This window comes from Rhamphochromis longiceps, linkage group LG4 (assembly GCF_057381845.1).
Source record: "Rhamphochromis longiceps isolate RC_006_pf linkage group LG4, R_longiceps_female_GT1.1, whole genome shotgun sequence".
Taxonomy (NCBI): domain Eukaryota; kingdom Metazoa; phylum Chordata; class Actinopteri; order Cichliformes; family Cichlidae; genus Rhamphochromis; species Rhamphochromis longiceps.
Window position 1 is genome coordinate 30418060 of NC_140560.1, and position 22347 is coordinate 30440406.

Genomic DNA, 22347 nt, shown 5'->3' on the forward strand with positions numbered 1-22347 from the left:
AAAGAGCCTGTAACAGACAGCTGAGACTGAATTGAAAGGACAGTGACCAGTAAAAATTTGCATGCCTCAAGGCAACTGATGTGATATTTTGCAGGCTTGGGTCAGACGAGTGATTTGCATGCTTGCATCATGCTGACTCAGCACCTAAAGGGAAAGAGAAAAAGCCAGAGGGAGAAGCACTCATGGCAGCTCCTTGCTGCCATTGAACTCTTCTAAAAACAGCTCTGCATCACTCCTTTCCTCTTATCTTTTTATTGATGATTGATGTCTCGTGTGATAAATGTTTTTGCATGCAAACTGAAAAGAATGCTGAAAAACTGAGACAATGCTGTGATTTCATCTGTGTTTTTGTTTTTTCTTTTGGTAACTCTGCTTCAGAAATAAAGCTCAACCTGTGTCCCATTTGTGCTTTCTGCCCTTAACCACTCGGCTAGAAAACGCATAAGCAAACACCCACAGCTTCACCTACGTTCTCTAACCCTTCAGTCAACCTATGTATTGATTCCTCACTGGATTTTCACTCAGTTTGAACAAAACTAAAAAAAAAAATGACTCATTTCTCTGTGTCCATTGTTTTCCTCGTGAACTGGCAGTACACACCGAGATCGGCGTCCTTCAGGACGCCTCTGCATAGCTCCTGAACTCGATACACAAGGCTCAGCGAGTGGTGCAGAGCAGCCCGTCTTGTCATCTCTTACTCGAGATGAGTTGGGCTCCAGCTTCGGTTCCGTCGATGCTCAACACCTACAACTGCTTTGATGAGTAGAATTAGTTATGTGACACTTCAGGGCTAATCATTTTGGCATGGCACATGCATTTTATAGTTGCCAGTAGAATTTCTGTGTCATTAACCCCTCTATATTTTAAGTATATATAATATGGAACTTGGACAATTATGGTAAATTGTGAAGACGTATACACTGAGCAGTGTTTCTTTTCTTTTTTTTTGAGAATATTTTATTGGCAATTTGTTTATGTATTTCCTCTTCCTGCCCATTTGTGTCGGATCATAGCGGTTCCTTCTTCTTGTGGCTTTGAGTGTAAATTAACAACTGAAAGACATCACTGAGTTGCTAAGCAACTTAGACACCCTATTAACCTCATTGTACATCTCTGACTACATTTCAGATGAATGAAATGTAGGAAAAATGCTGTATAAACAGAAAGATACCACTTTGTATGCAGTGCAGCATAGTACACAGTACATAGTGGCTTGTTCTTAGGCTACATCAAGTTGCCAGTTTATAATATTTAGACTACATTCATTTATATGAATCTACACATATATATTAGAGTTGCATATTTAAGTAAACACACTAACAATAAATGTTGACGTTGTGGAGCTGACCTTTTGAAGTTTTTACCGGCAGCAACCGTGAAGGAACTGTATGACAACTGATCAGTAAACAATCAACATAACCTCCCCAAATGAAGCACAGTAATTAATAAAATGTAGGTATGAGCTCATGCACAGAAACAAGTAAGGTGATCACTAAACTGTTACATAACAGCATTAATATTTACAGCAATGTCTTAATTTAATAATGCACACTGAAACTGGCAACTGCATATATAGCAAATACTGTATAAAGTGAAGGTCAAGAATTTATTAAATTATTTAATGTGAATTTTTTTTAAAGATATGTTCATAATTGTATCTAAAAGAATCGGTGGATTAGTCTCTACACTGCTGCTCAGTTTATTTTCTTGCCTTGGCAGAAAAGCCATCAGTTTGGCTCACAAGTGTTGTAATTAATAAATCTTTTGGCCTAAGTGTGACAACACTGTTTATTTTATTAGTTGCTCTTTTAATATCCTGCTTTAACAGGAAGGGAGCAGATTTTAAAATACGTCACAGTCATGTAAGAGAAGTCACAGCAAATGGGTTATTCCCTTTTCGAACTTTCTCTTCGAGATAAAACCAAATATTAAAGCATTTAATTGTTTATGCTATGTTTCTTAGAGTGAGTTTGACAAAAGGTTTCTTTTTATTAAGGATTAAATTATCTTAAATATTTAGCAGGCCTCTGTTTCTTGCTGTGCATGCTTAAACTGTATATACAGTCTCACAATATTTATGAAAGATAAAAATGTTATGCAAGCTTCCTAGTGTGCACAGAGCATGCAACTTTTTATGAATTCATACAGTCGTGGACTAAATTTTAAACAAAACCTCTCATCGCTATTTTTTTAAACTTCTGTCTTGCAAGGCTAGTTAGCATTTATTTACATTTGACTTTCCTCCTGAATGTTTTTTCCTGGGCTTTCCCTGTGTCAGGGTTCCTGGGTCGGTGACCCAGTATTTTCAGTTCACGTTCTCTGTTTATCTTCTGCCTGTTCCACTTCCTGTTTTATTGTGTTAGCCTTGGTCCATGTGCATTATGTTCCGTCCTCTTCCCGTTTATCATTAGTTCATTATGTTCAGCTGTGTACTCACCAGGTTCTAATCTCTCATCACTCAGCCTGTGTATTTATGTCCCTCAGTTCAACCAGTCCAATGTCGTGTCATTGATGTTATTGTGATGTTGTCTCTCCGTCTGTATGTTCAGTTAGTCAGTCAGTGCTTCAGTCAGTCGTCCAGCCAGCCATTTTCTCCCTTTGTTCTGTTCATCCACTCCTTATAATAAATCGTCACCTACCTGCGAGTCCTGCGTTTGGGTTCCTTCTTCCTCGCCTCCACCCAACCGCTGACAGAATGACACGACCCGTGCCACGAAGACACGTTTGGAACCCAGCGGACTCGGACCTCTACGAGCGGCAGGAGGTAGCGCTCTCCTTGTGGGCGGAAAAGCTCAAGGAGAGACAGCGGCTCTTCGCGGAGCGAGGGCACTCGCTTGGCTCTGGGCGGGCCTCGGAGACGCCGCGTTCCCCCACCTGCTGCCTCACCTGTACCGGAGCATTTGCCGTGGAGAGTGGACGTTCCACGCCGCGCTTCGGCCACTCCCTCTCTCGCCACTCCGCTCCTCGCTCCCACACCCGCCGCCTCATCCGCCGGACCTCCACCATCGCCGCGGCACAACGGAGGCTACCGCGCCAGAGGCTCTGCTGTTTTCCCCGGCCGCTTCCGCTTCCCAGAGAAAGCGGCGCACACGCCGCCATAGAACGGACTACTTTCAGCCACTCCCGATGGTGAGCTCCAGTGACTGTTTTTCGCACTCACCATCTGATTATTCACTTAAAACGCACAATAAACCCATCTCTCATTCATGGGATGTTTCCCTCCTGGAGGATTCTGTGGACTGGGAAGATTTGTTCTGCTCTGCTCCCCAAAAGACTGTAAATAGTGGTGGCAGAAAAATCAGAACAATCTCCAATAAACCTGCCAGTAACACACACACGTCACTATTTCCACACCCAGTATTCAGCCATTTCCCACCAGCACAGGGGCCCAGTCTACGCCCACACCAGTGCCAGCTCCCAGGAGGAGGGCAGCTGCGACCCGGTCTACCTCCACACCCGCTTCTGTTTCTCAGGTGGGGGTGACTGGTGTCCAGCCACCTTCCGTGCCCGTCCCAGCGCCCAGGTTGAGGGCAACCAGAACCCAGCTTGACCTCCCTGGAGGCTTGGAGGAGCTAACCGGTCCACCTGCTACTTCACCACTTCATCCACCTCCTGACCCAGCCTTTCACGCCCTCGCACTATCCCTAGTTAGATTAGCTGAACTGTCCCCTGCCCAGGCACCAGCCTTACAAGCCCAAGCCGTAATTTTATCTCCGTCACTAGCTCAATCTGTAGCTCAGCCAGCAGCCACGCCTGCCTCTGTTCCTCCCTTAGCATCTCCACTCCAGTCAGTTCCCTCACCTGCTGTTCAGCTTTCCCTCCAGTCAGTTCCCTCACCTGCTGTTCAGCTTTCCCTCCAGTCAGTTCCCTCACCTGCTGTTCAGCTTTCCCTCCAGTCAGTTCCCTCACCTGCTGTTCAGCTTTCCCTCCAGTCAGTTCCCTCACCTGCTGTTCAGCTTTCCCTCCAGTCAGTTCCCTCACCTGCTGTTCAGCTTAGTCCCCTCCAGTCAGTTCCCTCACCTGCTGTTCAGCTTAGTCGCCTCCAGTCAGTTCCCTCACCTGCTGTTCAGCTTAGTCGCCTCCAGTCAGTTCCCTCACCTGCTGTTCAGCTTAGTCGCCTCCAGTCAGTTCCCTCACCTGCTGTTCAGCTTAGTCGCCTCCAGTCAGTTCCCTCACCTGCTGTTCAGCTTAGTCGCCTCCAGTCAGTTCCCTCACCTGCTGTTCAGCTTAGTCGCCTCCAGTCAGTTCCCTCACCTGCTGTTCAGCTTAGTCGCCTCCAGTCAGTTCCCTCACCTGCTGTTCAGCTTAGTCGCCTCCAGTCAGTTCCCTCACCTGCTGTTCAGCTTAGTCGCCTCCAGTCAGTTCCCTCACCTGCTGTTCAGCTTAGTCGCCTCCAGTCAGTTCCCTCACCTGCTGTTCAGCTTAGTCGCCTCCAGTCAGTTCCCTCACCTGCTGTTCAGCTTAGTCGCCTCCAGTCAGTTCCCTCACCTGCTGTTCAGCTTAGTCGCCTCCAGTCAGTTCCCTCACCTGCTGTTCAGCTTAGTCGCCTCCAGTCAGTTCCCTCACCTGCTGTTCAGCTTAGTCGCCTCCAGTCAGTTCCCTCACCTGCTGTTCAGCTTAGTCGCCTCCAGTCAGTTCCCTCACCTGCTGTTCAGCTTAGTCGCCTCCAGTCAGTTCCCTCACCTGCTGTTCAGCTTAGTCGCCTCCAGTCAGTTCCCTCACCTGCTGTTCAGCTTAGTCGCCTCCAGTCAGTTCCCTCACCTGCTGTTCAGCTTAGTCGCCTCCAGTCAGTTCCCTCACCTGCTGTTCAGCTTAGTCGCCTCCAGTCAGTTCCCTCACCTGCTGTTCAGCTTAGTCGCCTCCAGTCAGTTCCCTCACCTGCTGTTCAGCTTAGTCGCCTCCAGTCAGTTCCCTCACCTGCTGTTCAGCTTAGTCGCCTCCAGTCAGTTCCCTCACCTGCTGTTCAGCTTAGTCGCCTCCAGTCAGTTCCCTCACCTGCTGTTCAGCTTAGTCGCCTCCAGTCAGTTCCCTCACCTGCTGTTCAGCTTAGTCGCCTCCAGTCAGTTCCCTCACCTGCTGTTCAGCTTAGTCGCCTCCAGTCAGTTCCCTCACCTGCTGTTCAGCTTAGTCGCCTCCAGTCAGTTCCCTCACCTGCTGTTCAGCTTAGTCGCCTCCAGTCAGTTCCCTCACCTGCTGTTCAGCTTAGTCGCCTCCAGTCAGTTCCCTCACCTGCTGTTCAGCTTAGTCGCCCCCAGTCAGTTCCCTCACCTGCTGTTCAGCTTAGTCGCCCCCTGTTTCCCAGTCGCCGGTCTACCATCCTGTTCAGTTCCCGGACCTGCAGCCACAGCACCCAGAGCCAGCTGTGAGCCTTCCTGCTCCTCAGCCAGGGGCCTCAGCTGCACCCACTTCGCCCGGTCCGGCTCCAGAGTCTTCGTCCTCGTCTGGCCCAGCCTCAGAGTCTTCGGCTTTTGTTTCGCCTGCTGCAGCTCCAGCCTGTCCTTCGCCTGGCCCGGCCCCGCCGTCGCCTGGTCCTGCCTCGTCTGGTCCTGTGCCCACCAGGCCATGGCCAGCACACCTAACACTGGAGAGCCGCCGCTGCCTTCCGCGTGGTCGGCCCCCTGAACTGCTCCGTCGTCGTCTCCTTCGCCGCCGCCGTTGCCTTCCGCACGGCCGGCCCCCGGACCGCCTTCGCCTGAGTGGCCGCCGTTGCCTTCCGCACGGCCGGCCTCCCGAACTGTGTCAACGTCGCCGCCGTTGCCTTCCGCGCGGTCGGCCCCCGGACCAGTGCTGTCGCCGTTGCCTTCCGCGCGGTCGGCCTCCCGAACTGTGTCAACGTCGCCGCCGTTGCCTTCCGCGCGGTCGGCCCCCGGACCAGTGCTGTCGCCGTTGCCTTCCGCGCGGTCGGCCCCCTGAACTGTCTCGTCTCGGCCACGGGGGCGCCCACCTGAACTGTCTCGGTGTGGACTCCGTCCCTCCGTCCTGGGCCCCCTCCGCCCGCCCTGTTCTGTGTTTTTTTTTTTTTTTTTTTTTTTTTTTTTTTTTTTTTTTTTCTTTCTCTTTTGGCCGTCGGGTGCCGGCCTTTGGAGGGGGGGGGGGGGGTACTGTGTACTCACCAGGTTCTAATCTCTCATCACTCAGCCTGTGTATTTATGTCCCTCAGTTCAACCAGTCCAATGTCGTGTCATTGATGTTATTGTGATGTTGTCTCTCCGTCTGTATGTTCAGTTAGTCAGTCAGTGCTTCAGTCAGTCGTCCAGCCAGCCATTTTCTCCCTTTGTTCTGTTCATCCACTCCTTACAATAAATCGTCACCTACCTGCGAGTCCTGCGTTTGGGTTCCTTCTTCCTCGCCTCCACCCAACCGCTGACACCCTGTTAGACTGGTCTGTGTTAGACTAATTGCAAAACATGGGTTCAAATTCCCGTCACATATCCTGTATCATAATTTTTTTTTTTTATCTTTTTTTTTATTTATAGATTCTGGAAAAGCAACATGTCAGTGTCCCTCCATTTTTAACTTCATCATTTTATTTACATGCTGACAGTATGCTGAACACCATATGGTTACTTTCTGTATTTGGTAAATCTTGTTTCATTTTCCAGCAAATATCTTCCCATTTATCACTGGAAAACTTGTCAATAGTGTAAGAATCTGGATGCAGCTATGTAAGCACCCCTAAGGTAGGCCTTTCAGTTACTTATACTCAAGAAATTGGCAGTCAGTTGTAATCATGGTTCATACTTAGTCAACTTTGACATCACTTCACACTTGTAGCTCATGAAAAAAATCAAATCTGTGTTTGATGGGGAGGAGTTCTGCAATTACACCCTGCTGTGCTCTACTGAAAAACATGGATTAAATATACATATGCATGTGGTATTTTCATTTTTCATTGAAAGTGAATACTGAATCTTTTCTCAGTTCTGCTTCAACATTATGTTTGCTCACTGATGCCATTCTTCAGGATTATGCACCTGGCTGTTTCTTCTATCAGCCTAGTGTTTGATCAGATTAGTTGTGGCGCATTTGTATTGTGTGGTGCATGCATGTTTGCAAGTGTCTTTGTTTGCTGTGTGCGACTGTCCTTCAGGTCGCTCACAGCGCAAAAAGAGGACAAACAGTAAGAACAGATAAACAGAGGCACAAGCAAAGGAAGGTCCGGGCATACACCTCTACCACATAGTAAAACTCTCAGTGTTATCACTTTGCTGCACTGTTATAATTGTATTAAATCCCTCCTGCACACTAAGCCTATACAGTGGAGTAGTGCAGAGCTGGCTGTTGTCCCTAATAAATGTAGTAAATCAGCCAGGATGCTCAAGGATGCAACACGCTAAATCACAATAAGCTCTTTGTGCAGGAAGTGACAAAGGAGCTTCCACTTGCACGGCCCAGTGATTGAAGGCCTTCTGGTAAACTGAACAGGCAATAACAAAAAAAGACAAATGATGGTCATATTTAGCTCCTGCTGAGGATGAGGCATACTGCAGATGCAGTTGTTTAGACCTGGAAAAGAGATGAAAGTAAGAAAGACAAAACATAAGGCGAAGTCGGGTAGAAAGGCAAAGTGCCCCATAGGACCCACATTGTGTATGACGGTCTGGTGCACTGACGTCAAACGGTGTGGAGTTCAATAAACTAGAGAAGATTGGTTGTTTCAGTGTGATGCTGTCAGCCCCTAAACCATGCAGTGTAAGAGTATTGATTTTTCAAGCTCACCTAGGAATTTCATTCACTTGCGTGTGTAAGCATACTGTAGATGTTGCGCAGATGTAATCTTCTCTCAGGGCAGAAAAATTGCTAGATCCTTCTGCTAAAACTTTATTCAGCTACAGCTTAGGATTTGTCACTTTAAGAAGATAATGTTTATGTGGATTAACTGTACTTTGTGGTGTGATTTTTCTCTCCTGCTGATTTTTTTTCTCTAACCTGCAACCCCCCAAAGTCCTTAACAGCTGCTCAAACCCTGGTTCCCCTCTCCCTGCCCTTGTAACACCCACATGTTCCACCCTAATATGTCAAAGCACCCACTGCAGAGGCTTTATTTACTGCTTTATTTTTTTATGTTGAAGGACTTAGGACACCTTACCCTTTCCTTAGTAATTAAACAAATGCACAATAAAAGCATCCTTGGAGAGATGTGAGTAATACTGGCGCTTTGGGTTTTTAAGTAAGACCTTCATCTTTGTTTATGAGCTGCTTTAAAATAGGGCTGTAGTTTCAAAGTCAGATTGTCAATTGGTGAGAAGCGCTAGCTTTCCAGGAATGATCCATTAATTCTGATAGCTGGAAGAGCTGAATAGATGCGAAAAACAACATGTTTTTTTACAGCTTTGAACTCATTCAGCTAAAGGGAGATTGCTATATCTGCCTTGTTAAAGAAGTTATTTATGTGGCTGCAGGTTTTTAAATGGTCATAGACTTAAGTGTAAACCTTAAACAGTTGTTTGCATATTACAGCTCAACAAAATAGTCAGGTATATGCTTGTCATCTCTGAGAGCTCTGTTTGTTGTTATCACTGTACTGTTAATAGTTGATTTTTATGTTTTTGTAAGAGTTTTTTTTCTGTTTAATTGGTTGAAGAGTAGATATGATATCAGTTGACAAAAATTGCTTGTTCACTGCAGATTTCATATTCTGTGTCTAAAGATAGCAAAGAGAATGGTGTGACAAAGCTGTGAAGTAGTCACTGAAGTGATGGACCAAAGATGAGATATACTTTTGTTTTGCAATAGATTCTGGGAAATTCCTTGTATTTCATGCAGAACCCCACCTTACCGATCCCTACTAAGCTAAGCTAACTAATGCTTCTGCTAGCTGCTGGCTCTGGGATTATAAGGTTTCTTGCGCTTTACAGAGAGCCATACAGCCAACTGCATCGAGAGAAAACTCTCTTTGTGAAACAGCCACTGTGCACCACTCACTTACAGTATCACACTGCTAGATGCTCTGTCCCTTTCAATACAGACTTCAGTTTTACTTATTCAGTAAGTTGCAAGGGAAGGTGGGATCTTCATACTGTGATACTTTAGCATTCAGAAGTCAGAACTCATACAAACACATGAGCTCAAAATTGAAGCCATTTCCTTTTCTAAAGACAAGAGAAGATGCTGAGCCATAAAGAGAAATATTTCCAATTTTCCGTTTTTGTGACCCATTAAACGCAATGATATTGTGGTCTCAATTTAGAGAAGGCCCGCATCATTTAAACAACAGTTTATATGCCAAGCACGATATTCCCGTGATAAGATTAAACTGTGTGTGATTGTTTGGGGCCCGTTGCGTCCCCCATGTGTCAGGAAAAGAGGACAGTCTGAGAAAAATATGCTGATTGTAGACGAAAATACACAGAACGTGCTTCAGTTCAAGACAGTGGAATAGTTAACCATGTTTTTGTTACCCCTCTCTGATTAACCTTTACGTGACCTTTAGTAACAATAATGCATCCTTTCCTGCGTTTATATAGATGCCTGTTATTAGTCTGTGCTTTAAAAAAAAAACACATCCTCATCAGATTCATCTTCCCTCCTTCTGTTCAGTTCTCTCCCAGGGAATCCTGACTTCCCCCCTCTTCTTCTCGGTAAAGTAAGGCCGTTACTAAAAATAGGAATTACAATTCTCCTGCTCGTCTCTATGCATATCACCCACCTTCTTTCCTCCTGATTCAAGAGACCTTCAGTTTTTTCACCTGTGATGTGCATCAGCCAGTCCATCACCAGTGCCATTCCACCAAGCTGGTTTCAGATTGGATTGTCCTCGCTGCAGAATTTCCAGGCAAACACAAAGGTCACCTTCAACCAGAGCTCCTCTGCAAAGTGGGCACATTGAACCACTCTCCTCACGTGTCCTGTACCCTCTCTTTACTGTGCATTTACACAAACATGCTCACTTCCTCCCATGTCCTAGATTTGTCTCCACTGCTGTGATAAAAAGCTTTTAAAACTGCCGTTCATCTTAGCATCAACCCTGTTACCAGCGCTTAATATGTGTTGCTCATCATTCCAAGACATTCATTTTCTTAAATGAAAGCTGTAATTAAATGAGAGTACTCTTTGTCAGTGATAACTATATGGTTATATATGATGTAGAAAGATTTTAGTGATGTTTGTTTGCCTGTTTGTTACCAAATAAAATTTAATTAAAACCTGGTGGATGGTTGGAGTGTAATCAAACAAAGAATTGGGCTTGACAGTTGTGTTTTTCAAGCGCTCTTGCAGCTATTAGTGTGTGAATGTCTCCGCAGTGTTTTGTGTTGTAGCTGATGGAGGGCTGGTTCCTATTAGCTGCCTAAGATTATGTAGGTAGGTACCCACAGACAAGAGGCATGGACAGGAGACTGTCACAAGCCAGGATGCTGGTAGTGTATCATTTAGGTTTTGTGGCTCACTTGATCTTGATTCAGTGGCTCCTGCTGAAGCCTGATCAAATTGGGATCTGGGGATTTTGGAGGTCAGGTCTCTGCTTTGGGCTTTTTCCTGTGCCCTCATTTTCTGATCAGTTTTTATGGTGTGTTGGAAGGTAGAGGTCACTCGGTCTGCAACAATGTTGAGGTAGCATTAAGTTAAGCATTAAGTTTTAGTTGAGTCGGTTATATTTTATGTAATACATAATCATATCTGATATCCTCATCCTCAAGTATGATTAACTAAGTGCAATGGTGAATGATTATCAAAGTAGAAAGAAGGTGGCTCTTCATCCAGCAGATCAAAGATAAGCGGGTGTAGATTGCAAGCAATTTTTTCTTTACACTGGCCCTGGAACAGTCCATGAGTCGGTTTGCCAGCCTCTTGACGAGACAGAAGGAGCCTAGCCAAGGATCAGACTCACGGGGATTATTTATAGACTTGAGTGGGCTTCACGGATGCAGGCGTGGAATGTGTCAGAAAGAAAATGCATCATTGATCAAAGCTTGCTCAAAGACATCGTCTTATTTTTGCCAAATGCTGAGCAGAGATGGGGGATTGGGAAAAGAAACAACAGCGTTCACCAACGTCTCTATGTGTACTGGGCTATAGTAAGCTTGCTTGCTCCACTACCCACACAGAGTCCTCTGCACCTACACAGGTGACTGGACTTCACTGAACACATGCCAAATTTAGCCTCCTTATCCTCTATCTCTACTCCAGCATCTAAATAGCTTCTCAGCTCTGGATGTTTAAAATACATACATGGTGGGTGTTTGAATATTGAGTGTGCTGTACGTGGAGGCAGGTGTGTAACTGTGCGCTAATATGTGGGTTTAACAATGAAGTAAAGTGTGTTTGTGTAGGTGTACATGAGGAGGCGTAGAAGAAAAAAACAGAACCTCGTAGGCGTCGGTTATGGATTGCACATCTTGTACCCCATGTGATTTCTTTTTCTAACATTTTTACCTCAGGAAGAGATGGAGGCTTACAGAATTGCTATCAAGGACAGGCTGCAGTGATGTGTGTTTATAGGTCCTTCTTTTTTAGTCTGCATATCACACTAAGGAACATCTTTCAGAGGACAGTGCATGATGCTATTCCCTCTTTATCTCCACCTCCTGCTTGTCCTGTTCGCGAATAGAAAAGAGGGGAAATGTCAGGTGAGGTGTAGGGAGTGAAACGGAGCAGAGTGTAGTAGAGGTGTCCTGTGCTGCTGCTGCTGCAGCACAGCTCGTTGCTGGCAGGAGGGGGCACTTTTCTCTCTCTGCCAGTCGCTGCAATGCAGATGGCAGTCAAGGTTATGCCTGTCCAACCACACCGACAGACTGAAGTATTGAGGATGCTCGTGCAGGAATTCCAAGAGATGACAATTAAGCTTTGGGAAACTTGTAGTTGTGTTGTTCTGTGATGGTTTTATTTGTAGCTTAAGATCCTTCATGCTCAGACTTGCAAATGTCGTAACAGATGTAACAGATGTTTCTTTGGCTGAGAGGCAATGTTTTGGTTCTTGTACACTTCACTAATATCTTTTATTTTCCTCTTTTTTGAAGGGTTGTAATATATGGCTTGTTGTCATTTCACAGGAGTATTGTATTTGAAGTAGAGGGTAAATACTGTGGACGTGGATAGCACGGGACTGGCAGCGTGACATTTGTTGTTAATCAGCCTCCTGCTCATCCTCAGCTTCCTCTGTCTGGGTGTGATAAACATGTCAGTCTCAGCCAAACTGCAACACTGAGTACCACAGACTGTATGTGGTCAGTGCTTTGGAAAAGTATGTTCAACATTTCTTTGGAAGTGGCCATGTTTAATACTATTGTATTTTAAAGCCACTCTAACATTCTCACTTCCTGTTCAAAGTGAACTGCAGTCTTACACGGACATGCTGAGAGAAAACAAAAGAGGATGGGCAAATTTCCACATCCTGTGTGCTTGTCTATGTGCGCATGTACCCAAAAAGAATTCCTCTGGGTTCCCCTTTTTCCTGCGCCTGAGGCTGAGGCAAACCAGTCACTGTGAACAGGTTTAAAACAGCTGCCTCTGTCAGATATTATTGAGGAAGTGATAGATCATTTTCCACAGGGTGGAAACATTTAGCACACCACTAGAATGACCTTAATTGTTTCCCAGTATCAATTTGATCTCTTTATTGATGCTGTATGAAGGGATATGTTTACCCAAAGAGCAGATTAAGACAAGATAAAAATGTATTGTGAGCCAAGAGATGCAATGATGATGACAGAAAGTGGAAACATGAACGATTGTTAGAGGTGAAAGGGCAAATGGTAGAAAAAAGGAGGAGACTGACAACAAGACCCAAGTGTTGAAAGGCTAATATCAACTAATATCCCTTTATTGCCCATTATCAGAAGTTAGTCAAACACACTTTCATGTCACACTCCCCTAAAGCCTTCACATCTCTGTCTCTACATCAACACAGCTTAGAACAATTGCCTGTGGCTGAAGACCATTTGGAGAAATGATAAAACACCATGGTAATGAACGTAATGAGAGGAACACTTTGGAATGAGACAAAACTGTTTAATTAAAGCAATAATGACCACAAGGGGGTATTAAACATAGTCAAATTTGACGTTGGTGGGTCTAATGTAGCGATTGCATGATGGGCTTGGCACACAGCTCTGTTTGTTAGCATACGGCTGTTGTGGGATTAATACCTTGCAAATCCCTTTGTGTTTTGTTTTTTTTGCTTCCATGATTTCATTATAATAAGATGACCCAGCTCTCCTTGAGCTGTGCAGTTCTAGCAACCTTTGAATTATTAGGAAAATAATTAGCCTTGTGTATTTTATTCGAACACAGGATCCACTTCCCTAAAGAAGCACTGCACAAAATAAGATTCTTAACTTAAATCAGTTTGTTTTTCCATATAAAATCTGCTGTCGTGATCTTAAATGCACAGGAAGTTACTAATCCAAGCCTAAGATGAAAGCATTAAACTATTCGCTAAACAAAAACAAGGCAAATACGAGTAAATCTCCCCTGTCCTTTCAGTATAATGCGATCAGAGAATAGTTGCTCTGCTATGAGGATATCTGGGAAATAATTCTTTAAAGTTGTTCACATTTTTCTATCACTGTCACTTCAGTGTGCAGAGATCAATTTGGATGCATGAGGAGATAACAAATTTAATTTGTGCATAGTCTTTTAAATATTAGAACCCTGTTCTCCATTGGCACATTCTATTCTGGGACACTCAGACACATTAGTTAAATGGGGGCAATGTGCTCAACAGAGGAGGTGCAAGATAAAAATTGTGAACATGAGCTGAAAAAAAGCCTTCAAACATGCTCTGCTAAACAAGATAAAACTGTGGAGTGGATGCTTGCCTGGTGATGTTAGAGAATCCAGTGGCAGTTAACTGGAGCAATTATCCCCTCAATTCCCACGCACCCCACCACCCTCACCAGACACAAGGATTATTCTATTGTTTTACACAGCTTCCATGAAATTACAAACATAACCTTACTTAATCACTCGGGACATTGAATTTCTACTTGGACTTGCCCGAAACAACTAATCTAGGCTTCTAGTAAGCATCCTAGTCCAGTAGTCCCCAACCTTTTATGCGCCACAAACCAGTTTAATGTCAGACAATATTTTCACAGACCGGCCTTTAAGGTGTTACGGATAAATACAACAAAATAAAATGATGCAACCAAGAGAAAAACTGTGGTATTTTGTAAATATGATAATAAACGTGAATTCGCTGTGTAATTGTGTAAGTTTATTAGCAGCGTCCTCCTGAAATGCACTAACAACATTAAGAGTAACATCCTCTTCTCTGCCCCTTAATGCTCTCTGGTTACTATGGTAACGCGTAAATATTTCTTTCAAAATAAGACACACAACTACATCATGGGAAAAGACCCAGGGAAACCGAGTTAATGATAAAAACCCTGAAAACCATAAATTTCATACCCGAGCCTCAGCTCTCGCGGCCCGGCACCAAAGGACTCACGGACTGGTACCGGTCCATGGCGCATGGCTTGGGGACCGCCGCCCTAGTCAGTTGGCTGAAGCAACTCAGCTAGTTTCTTTTGCGTAAAGAGTAGCAGCTCTACACTAAAGCCATCCCGTATAGCCAAGCTTCTCACCCACTAACCTAATCTCGAAGGGAGACTCCAGACACCCTTCAGAGGCAGCTTGCATCCACCGTCTCATTCTTTTAGTCAATACAAAGAGTTCATGGCCAAGGTGAGATTGGCAACGTAGCTTGACCAGTCTGAGACTTGGAACTGGTCCACAATCTGGACAGACTTAAGGGATCCTATGCTGAAATAGCTCCTGGGATCACTCAGACACATAAACTCCTTCACCATGATAAGGTGGTGATTTATGGAGGACCTTTCTCTCACTTTATGCCTATACCTGAATATCCTGAACAGAGATGTGAAATATGCTGTGCACAAAATAAATATGTGCACCTTCTAAAATGGTTTTACAAATTAATATATAAATAAATTTATTAGAATTGGTCAAACTGATTATTCAGAGTTGTGATTGACAGTGACTTGCACAGTGTGATAAAGTGTTCACCAAATCCACAGCAAAATCCTTGAACGTTATACTGTACACGTCTATGGTCTTGCTATACATGTTCAAGGATTCAGATATGATAAGTGATAATGGTATGATAAGGAAAAGAGACACATCACATGCTCTGTGACTGAAGTATCTAGATGGCAGCAATTGGTGTGGTTTTTGTGGGGGGGCTTTTGTGGTGCCTGGCTCAATACCATTGACTTCTTCTTCTCTGTAGGCCAGTAATTAGTCAGACTGTTCGGTGGGCTCTGACTTGCTGAGAGTTCTCTGGGGGATTTCCACTTATTATCTGACCGTGAAGAAACTAAGCTTTACATTCCAGGCACAGCAAGTGTCAAACACAATGGACCACCTGGATGAAAATGTAAATTCATTTGTGGACTAGGACAAACACAAGTACGTCTGCACACAATCAATTCAGGCATCTCGCATTCCCTCGACCTTAAATTTTCTCGGCTATTCACACATTATGTTCGCGTTCTGCAAAACTCTCACTAAGATGGTGTAAGCACTCGGCCACATTACCGATTACTGTGACAAACAGTGACGGGCCCGGCTTCTCTCTCTTTTTGACTCTCTTTCCCTTGTCTGTTTTTCTTCATTCTCTCCATCCCTTTCTCGCCTTTCCTATTTCCAAATCTGTATTCAATTCCAAGAGGGTTTATTGGCATGACAGATAACAATACCATGTTGCCAAGGCAAAATGTTACTCGCATTTTATTTATCTGTCAATCCCTGCCTTCCTATCTCCTTTCCTCCTATTAGGAGTCAGTTTTTCAGCTAGATTTAATTTGCCTTATTGGCGCTGAGGTTGCACAGTGTTGCCAAAACATCTAAACAAATTAAAGTTAACATTATCAAATCATCTTTCTTTCTCAATTTCTGTCAATTTCTACTTCCATCTCACTTGCACTGTCTTAGCTTTGGCCCATTTTATCCCCTTTTCCCTTTTTTTCCCCCTGTGGATGTCTATAACAGAGGATAGAGTCTGTTAGAGGCTGAATGATGTCTGCCCTAAGCTCTGGATTCAGACGTCAGTTTAAATAACTATCTAGGATGTAGGGAAGGAGAAGGCACTGCGGTGCAGCCTACATCTGAGGAGGGGACTGACTGTGACCTCTCACCTACCTCATGCAAGCAGACCCATGCTCACTGGCTTATGAAATCCTGTGCGGTGAAAGTGCTCTTTGTTTTTTAACACCTAGTGCTTCCGCTGGGAACGGTGTTGCTCTTGCTGGTAGGGCTGCTCAATTAATCGAATTTTAATCACGATTACGATCTGGGCTTTCAACGATCATTAAAAATGACTGAGCCGATTATTAGCCCCTCCCTCATGCTTTACTCTCGCGCTGCTCCATGTGGCAAATCAAGCGCACTGCTCTGCATTTCGAACACGCGTCACAACAATTAAGAGGACCCGAGGGAAGCTCGGAAAGCTAAGCAGAAGTTATTTGGAGAGGAGTGGACTGCCGTTGGTTGAAAAGAGAGGTAAAAAAAAAAAAAACTTAAGTGGTGTGGAAACATTATGGGTTCGCGGAGTCAGACGTGGATCAAGTAGACACAGTGTGTAAACTTTGCTATGGTGTCGTAGCTGCACCACAGAGCAACACTGCAAAGTTCACATTTTTCATTTATTTCTTATATTGCAAACATTTGCACTGTTATCAGTATTTGCACACTATTTTATATTATTTTTTAAAGTCATTATTCAATACATTGTTATTGTTAAACCTTTAAAGCCGGTCAGAGCAGCATGCTCGTTTTGTGTAACTATTTTTAAATCCCTGTAGAACCTGAATGCTAAGCTAGCACAATAAATTTTTTTCCATATGAAACCAGAGGAGTTGTACTTACATCTTATGCCATCAGCTTGTCCTCGGTCACGGTTTCCTTCCACATATAGCTTTGCAAAAATTGCACAAAAAGAGCTTGCAGGAACAAAAACATAATATTCCAGAAACACGCTTTGCCGATCCGATCAGCTGTTCTTAACACTTCCCACATTGAAAAAGACATCAACGTGAACTATCGCAAGTGACGTCATTTTTGCGGAAAATTTAGTTTTTTACTTGTAGGCCTTAGAACTCGAATTGCACTGCTGGAAATAGTTTATTTTGATGCACATGCACATTCTTTGCAAATTTGCATCATAGGATTGTTTTTTGTTTTTCCTGCAGTATATAAAAATTGCTGTATCTCCAAAATAAAACTATGAAGACACTCAAAATAAATTTCCTGTTGTTGTAAACTATTTTTTGCAACTTTTTTGTATTTAAAGTTTTGAGGGATAAACCTCTTAAATTTCTCCAAGTAGAAATATATGTAAAAACAAAAACGATTTTCAATTTTTTTGTAGTTTATTGCACTTTTTTGCAATTAATGTAGTTACTATGGACTTAATGCATACATATTATTAAAATATGGGCTATAACAGTTGTATTGATGTATAGCAACTTGAAATGCTCCCACAAATGGCACTACAGCATGTAAAAAAATAATATAAGCTCTGGCGGACGAAATAAATATCGTCAAATAATCGTGATCTCAATTTCAGTGAAAATAATCGTGATTATCATTTTTGCCATAATCGAGCAGCCCTACTTGCTGGACATAACCCACCGTTACACTATCACATTCATCTGTTAATATAGTTTCTGCTGGGATTGTCTAGAATAAAGACTGGAAATAAATGTGCCTTGTAACAAAGATGAATTTTGCCTAGTTACTCAGATTCACCCTAGGCACTTTGAAACAGTAAGCATGTGCCTTTGCGATACCTGCGATTGTGTTTGACATGTCAATGTGTGCGTTAGTTGTGTAATGTGGCTTGATCCTGCGGCTCGTTTTCTATGATCCTCAGGCACACATGCTGGCAAACAGAGCACACATACTGTGACTCACATGTTGGAGAGCACGTCATCAAGAGGGCTCTGCTCTGTTCTGTCTTCACTCCCCATTACCCACGCCCCCCTGTTGCCTATTTCGCGGATTCTCATTGCACACACACAAATGACACTGGAGCTCTGTAGGCGAGAAGAACTGAGCCATGCCTGACCACTTTCTGCAAACCTGTTTTAGAGTTGAGATATGATAGCCGTGAGTGGCAAACGGCCAGTACAGCCCTGGAGGAAGTAGGATAGTTGGAGGTTTGCTAGAATGGGGTGGAAGTGGGCCACATTAGTGAAAATGAGCAGTATGTCTAAAGTGTCATGGGAAGTCATGTGTTTAAAAACAGGATTAGCTGAGCTCCTAACCTTTTTGGTTATTTTTAGTGTTGCCAACCCAGTGATGGAGACAAGAACTGTTTTTGGTTTTGTGGGGGTTTTTTTTCACCTGACACACTAGAGTGTTGTATTTTGGAGTGTGTGAGTATGTGTGGTAGCTAGGGCTGCCACGATTTGTCGACTAGTCACGATTACGTCGACTATCAAAATCGTCGACGACTGATTTAATAGTCGACGCGTCGTTTGAAACTTTGTACGATCACAAAAGACGCAGGAATAAGTGGCAGGATTTAAGAGTGTAATAACGGACTGAAACAGAAGATGGCAGCATTGCATGTACAAGGATGTCAGCTACCGTTAAACCCCGAAGAAGAAGAAGAAGAAGAAGAAGCAGCTGTGTCCCAGAATTCATAGCGCGGCCCAGCGCAGTTTCCAACAATGGCGGCAGCTAGTTAGTTTTAATGTTACTCTTATTATTCTTTCTGGGTCACAAAATAAACGTTTAACATATTTTCAGGCGAGAATGTAGCTGTGTAAACCTCAAATATCTGCTCAGTTTATCAGGACACCACATATTTTCAAAAGCGCTCCGACGTTTTCGGAGACATCTGTTACCCACTAGCTCGTTAGCGAGCCGGGGGCTAGGCTCACTAGCGCCGTGAGAACACCGGACTCCCCGCAAATCGTTTTCAAACCCACCGCCGTCTTTCGCTACTCAGGTTAAATATATATGAGTCACTTAGATAACTTAAAATGTTATTGTTTGGCTTTTTTTTTTAGTATTTTATTTGTTCCTGAGTAAATCAGTTTGTCTGAGATTAAAGTTATAGTTTTTACACAGCTGAATAAACGTCAAGCAGACAGCTGATTATCAGAAGTGTGAGATGCTCCAGAATATACTCCAGTGTCCTGTTATATTTTAGATAGCAAGGAGTTTATTAAACTTCACCGAAACAATCTGCAAATTTCATTAAAATTTAATAAACTATCATCTTGTCTTTATTTTTAGTTAGCACAGACCTTAAACACTTAAAGCTGTAAGCTAATGATAGTTATATAAGAGCAGATGCTGCTGGTGCAATAAGCTGTAGTTTTACGTCTAATGGATGATGATCTGATTAGTCGACTAATCGCAAAAATAATCGGTGACTAGTCGACTATCAAAATAATCGTTTGTGGCAGCCCTAGTGGTAGCAGTCAAGTGGTTCATGCCATCACACAAACAACTGGAGGAAGAGGACTTTTTAATTTTGCTTGAGCACACACACAAACACTCCAGTCTGTGGAGATAAAGGAGGAATTAATCTCTCTGATGATGTTGCTTTCCAGCTTCCACATCACAGTGGAAGAGTACAGAAAAGCAAAGGACTGTATAAATTTTATAGATTATATGCCATTACAAATATAAAGATTTAAAAGCTATGCAAAGACAGGAAGTCTATTAATATATTGCATCTATTGTACACAGCAGTACAGTCAAGGGTTATTGTTTTGATGTGAAGTATTCAATAGGGGACTGGAGTGTACAGGCAACCTGGGAGCCACGACTGTTGTTGCCTGGGAGAGCAGAGAGTTTTTTCCATTAATTGCCTCCCTGGAGTTATGTTCTGCAGTCACACTGCTTATGGTGCCCAGTGTCATAGTGTGAAAACAATGATAGGAGAAGGGAGAGAGCGTGACACACCACTGTCTTTCAGGGGGTGTGGAAACACTCATCTCACCCTTCCACCAGGAAGTATTTGACCAATACTCAAGTTGCTGGTGTTCCCACTGAGGTGTTGTAGACATGTGACTACTAACCATGTGGCATTAACTTGACACTTGTGACTGTGACAAAGCAATGTCAAGGTAATAGTGCTAAAGTCACTCAGGCCTAGAGATCAATCCGTGACCATTTGTTAACCAATGATCATGAGAGAAACATGGGTATTCCCCAAGCGGTTGCAAGTAGTTGCTGGATGGTTGGTTGGTGGAAATCACTGGGAAAATGACTGCTAAAGGCTGAGTCACACAGCCCTACAGACTGATCAGTAAACTCCTGGCAACCATCTGTTGCTAGGGAAAAATTCATATTCGCCACCTGGTTAGCAAAAACATACTTGTGATAACTGCTTTGATCGTTTGTGTGGTTGTAATTTGAATGGAGGTGGTGGATTTGTCTGCAAACAGCAGCCAGCTACTCTCTGAGGTCTAGTAAAATTATGAAAAGTGCAACACAAACTGGGACTGTAGACCATTTACCTTCAAAGTAAAAGCTGTGCCATTTTGCAACATGTTGGCTACAGCACTTGTTTCCATTGCTCTTTTTTAGGTTTTACTATTGCTTGGCTAGTAGTTGCAGACAAACATGAAAAACTACAGGCAACTGTGGCAATCTGTTAGCAACTAGCAACCAAATCAATTACTAGGAAGTTTCTGGTAAAGTAACTTGTTTGCAACCAGTTTCACCCATCCTAGCAACTGCTGGTTGTGTCACATGCAACAGGACAGACTACTTTCAAGCAATAGGCACATGATGTCACGTTAGAAACCTCAATAGAAAGGGGAATGTGGGAGCTGTGGAAGATTACCAAAATACCCCAACATCACCACCGCAGCAACAACAGGCAGTCAAGCATACACACATAAACACACACATACATAAAGAAACACAGGGCCAAAGGGGATCTGAGAAAATATGTGAATCAGAAATAAAAGAGCACAAGAAACAGTGAAAGAAGGTTTAAACTATTGTAAACAGGCAGTTCAAATCATTAAATTAACAAAATTATTTTCCATGAACTTTGTTATTCATGCATGTACTATTATATTATCATTTCCAACTAGTGTGTAATCATTTACTATCACACTACTAATCCTATGAAAAGCAGAATTGTTTTCAGTTGTGTTTTGCTGCTTAGCTTTGATTGAGAGGCAAAGAGAAACAGCATGCTGTCTTGTCTGGTTGTCCAGCTAATTGTAACAGCATGTTAATGAGACACTAGATTACCCTTATAGCCTTTGACCCTCTGTGGCTACATCACTTCCCTGAAGAAGGCCTGGAAATAATCAGACCTGAACAGATCTTCCCTCATAGAACCACTTGCTCAGTCTGCTTTCAGTCATATTCCCAATACCCCAGTTAATGTTCATGTCCATCTGGCTGATTTTGCAAATAGCTCATGAAGAGCAAACCAGAGGAGAGACCAACTGTCTTTCAGTCTGTTTTTTTAAAAATAGACTAGAGTGGTAGCTGTAATTTTCTGTCACATGAGGTGAAAGGACCGTGCTCGTCAAAATAAAGTGCATGGCATTTGGGTTGAAATGTGAGCTCTTGATTATGGCCTCCAGATTTATCTCCCACTTCTCCTATGATGGATGGGGCTGAATGATCTACTGGAGGAAATGAACACAAGACAAATAAGGATCTAAGGACAGAATCAACTCTTTGGCCCGTTTATCTCCTATGTGAAGTGGTTGATGAGCTCATATTACTCTGTAAAAGAATTTGGAGCTACGAACTGACCAAACAGCACTGTCTTACCCTTACAGTCTTGGCACGGGTCCATGCATTTCCATGTGCCTGTGGCTCTTGGCACTAGCTCTCACAGAAATTGCATGCAAGTGTATCTCAAGGGGAATAACACAAATACTAGCTTTATTTTAACACATTGCAAGCAACCTTTTTGACCTGGGTGGACCAGGCATGATTGGGCTAAAGCACACCATCTGGTAAGATCAGTAATCACTGACTAAACTTATCCAGGAGGTATTCTCAGAAGCACTGAAGAATTAAAGATTTTGACATTATGATATTGAGTGCTTATGTGTAGGACAATGAGATAGAGGTCATAAAACAAGGGCACAAGTGGAGTAATGATCATGTCATTTCTTCAGCTCTGCCTAAAATGGTGCTCATTAATCGTGATGAGTTGCTATGCATCATCTGCTTCTGGCTGTCAGGTGGAAGATGGATAATCCGGAGGTGTTTCACTGTGGCTAAAGTTGGACCATGCTTTGGGGAGATTTATCAGGCCTGTACAGGCAGTCACTGTCTTAGGTGTTAAGGGGATGCCCTGAGGGTGACTGCCCTTTCTGGCTTTCCAAAAAACAAAACAAAAAAAGATGAAGATACAAGAGACAAGGTCAAATTAAGTGGCTTTGGTTACAT

At 43.4% G+C, this 22347-nt stretch overlaps 1 protein-coding gene across 1 annotated transcript in view; it reads left to right on the top strand.

Annotated features, from left to right (window-relative positions):
- The window catches only part of LOC146671994 (inactive phospholipase C-like protein 2), a 74399-nt gene that overhangs the window by 24132 nt on the left and 27920 nt on the right, over positions 1-22347 (top strand). The gene's annotated exons all lie outside the window — the stretch shown is intronic.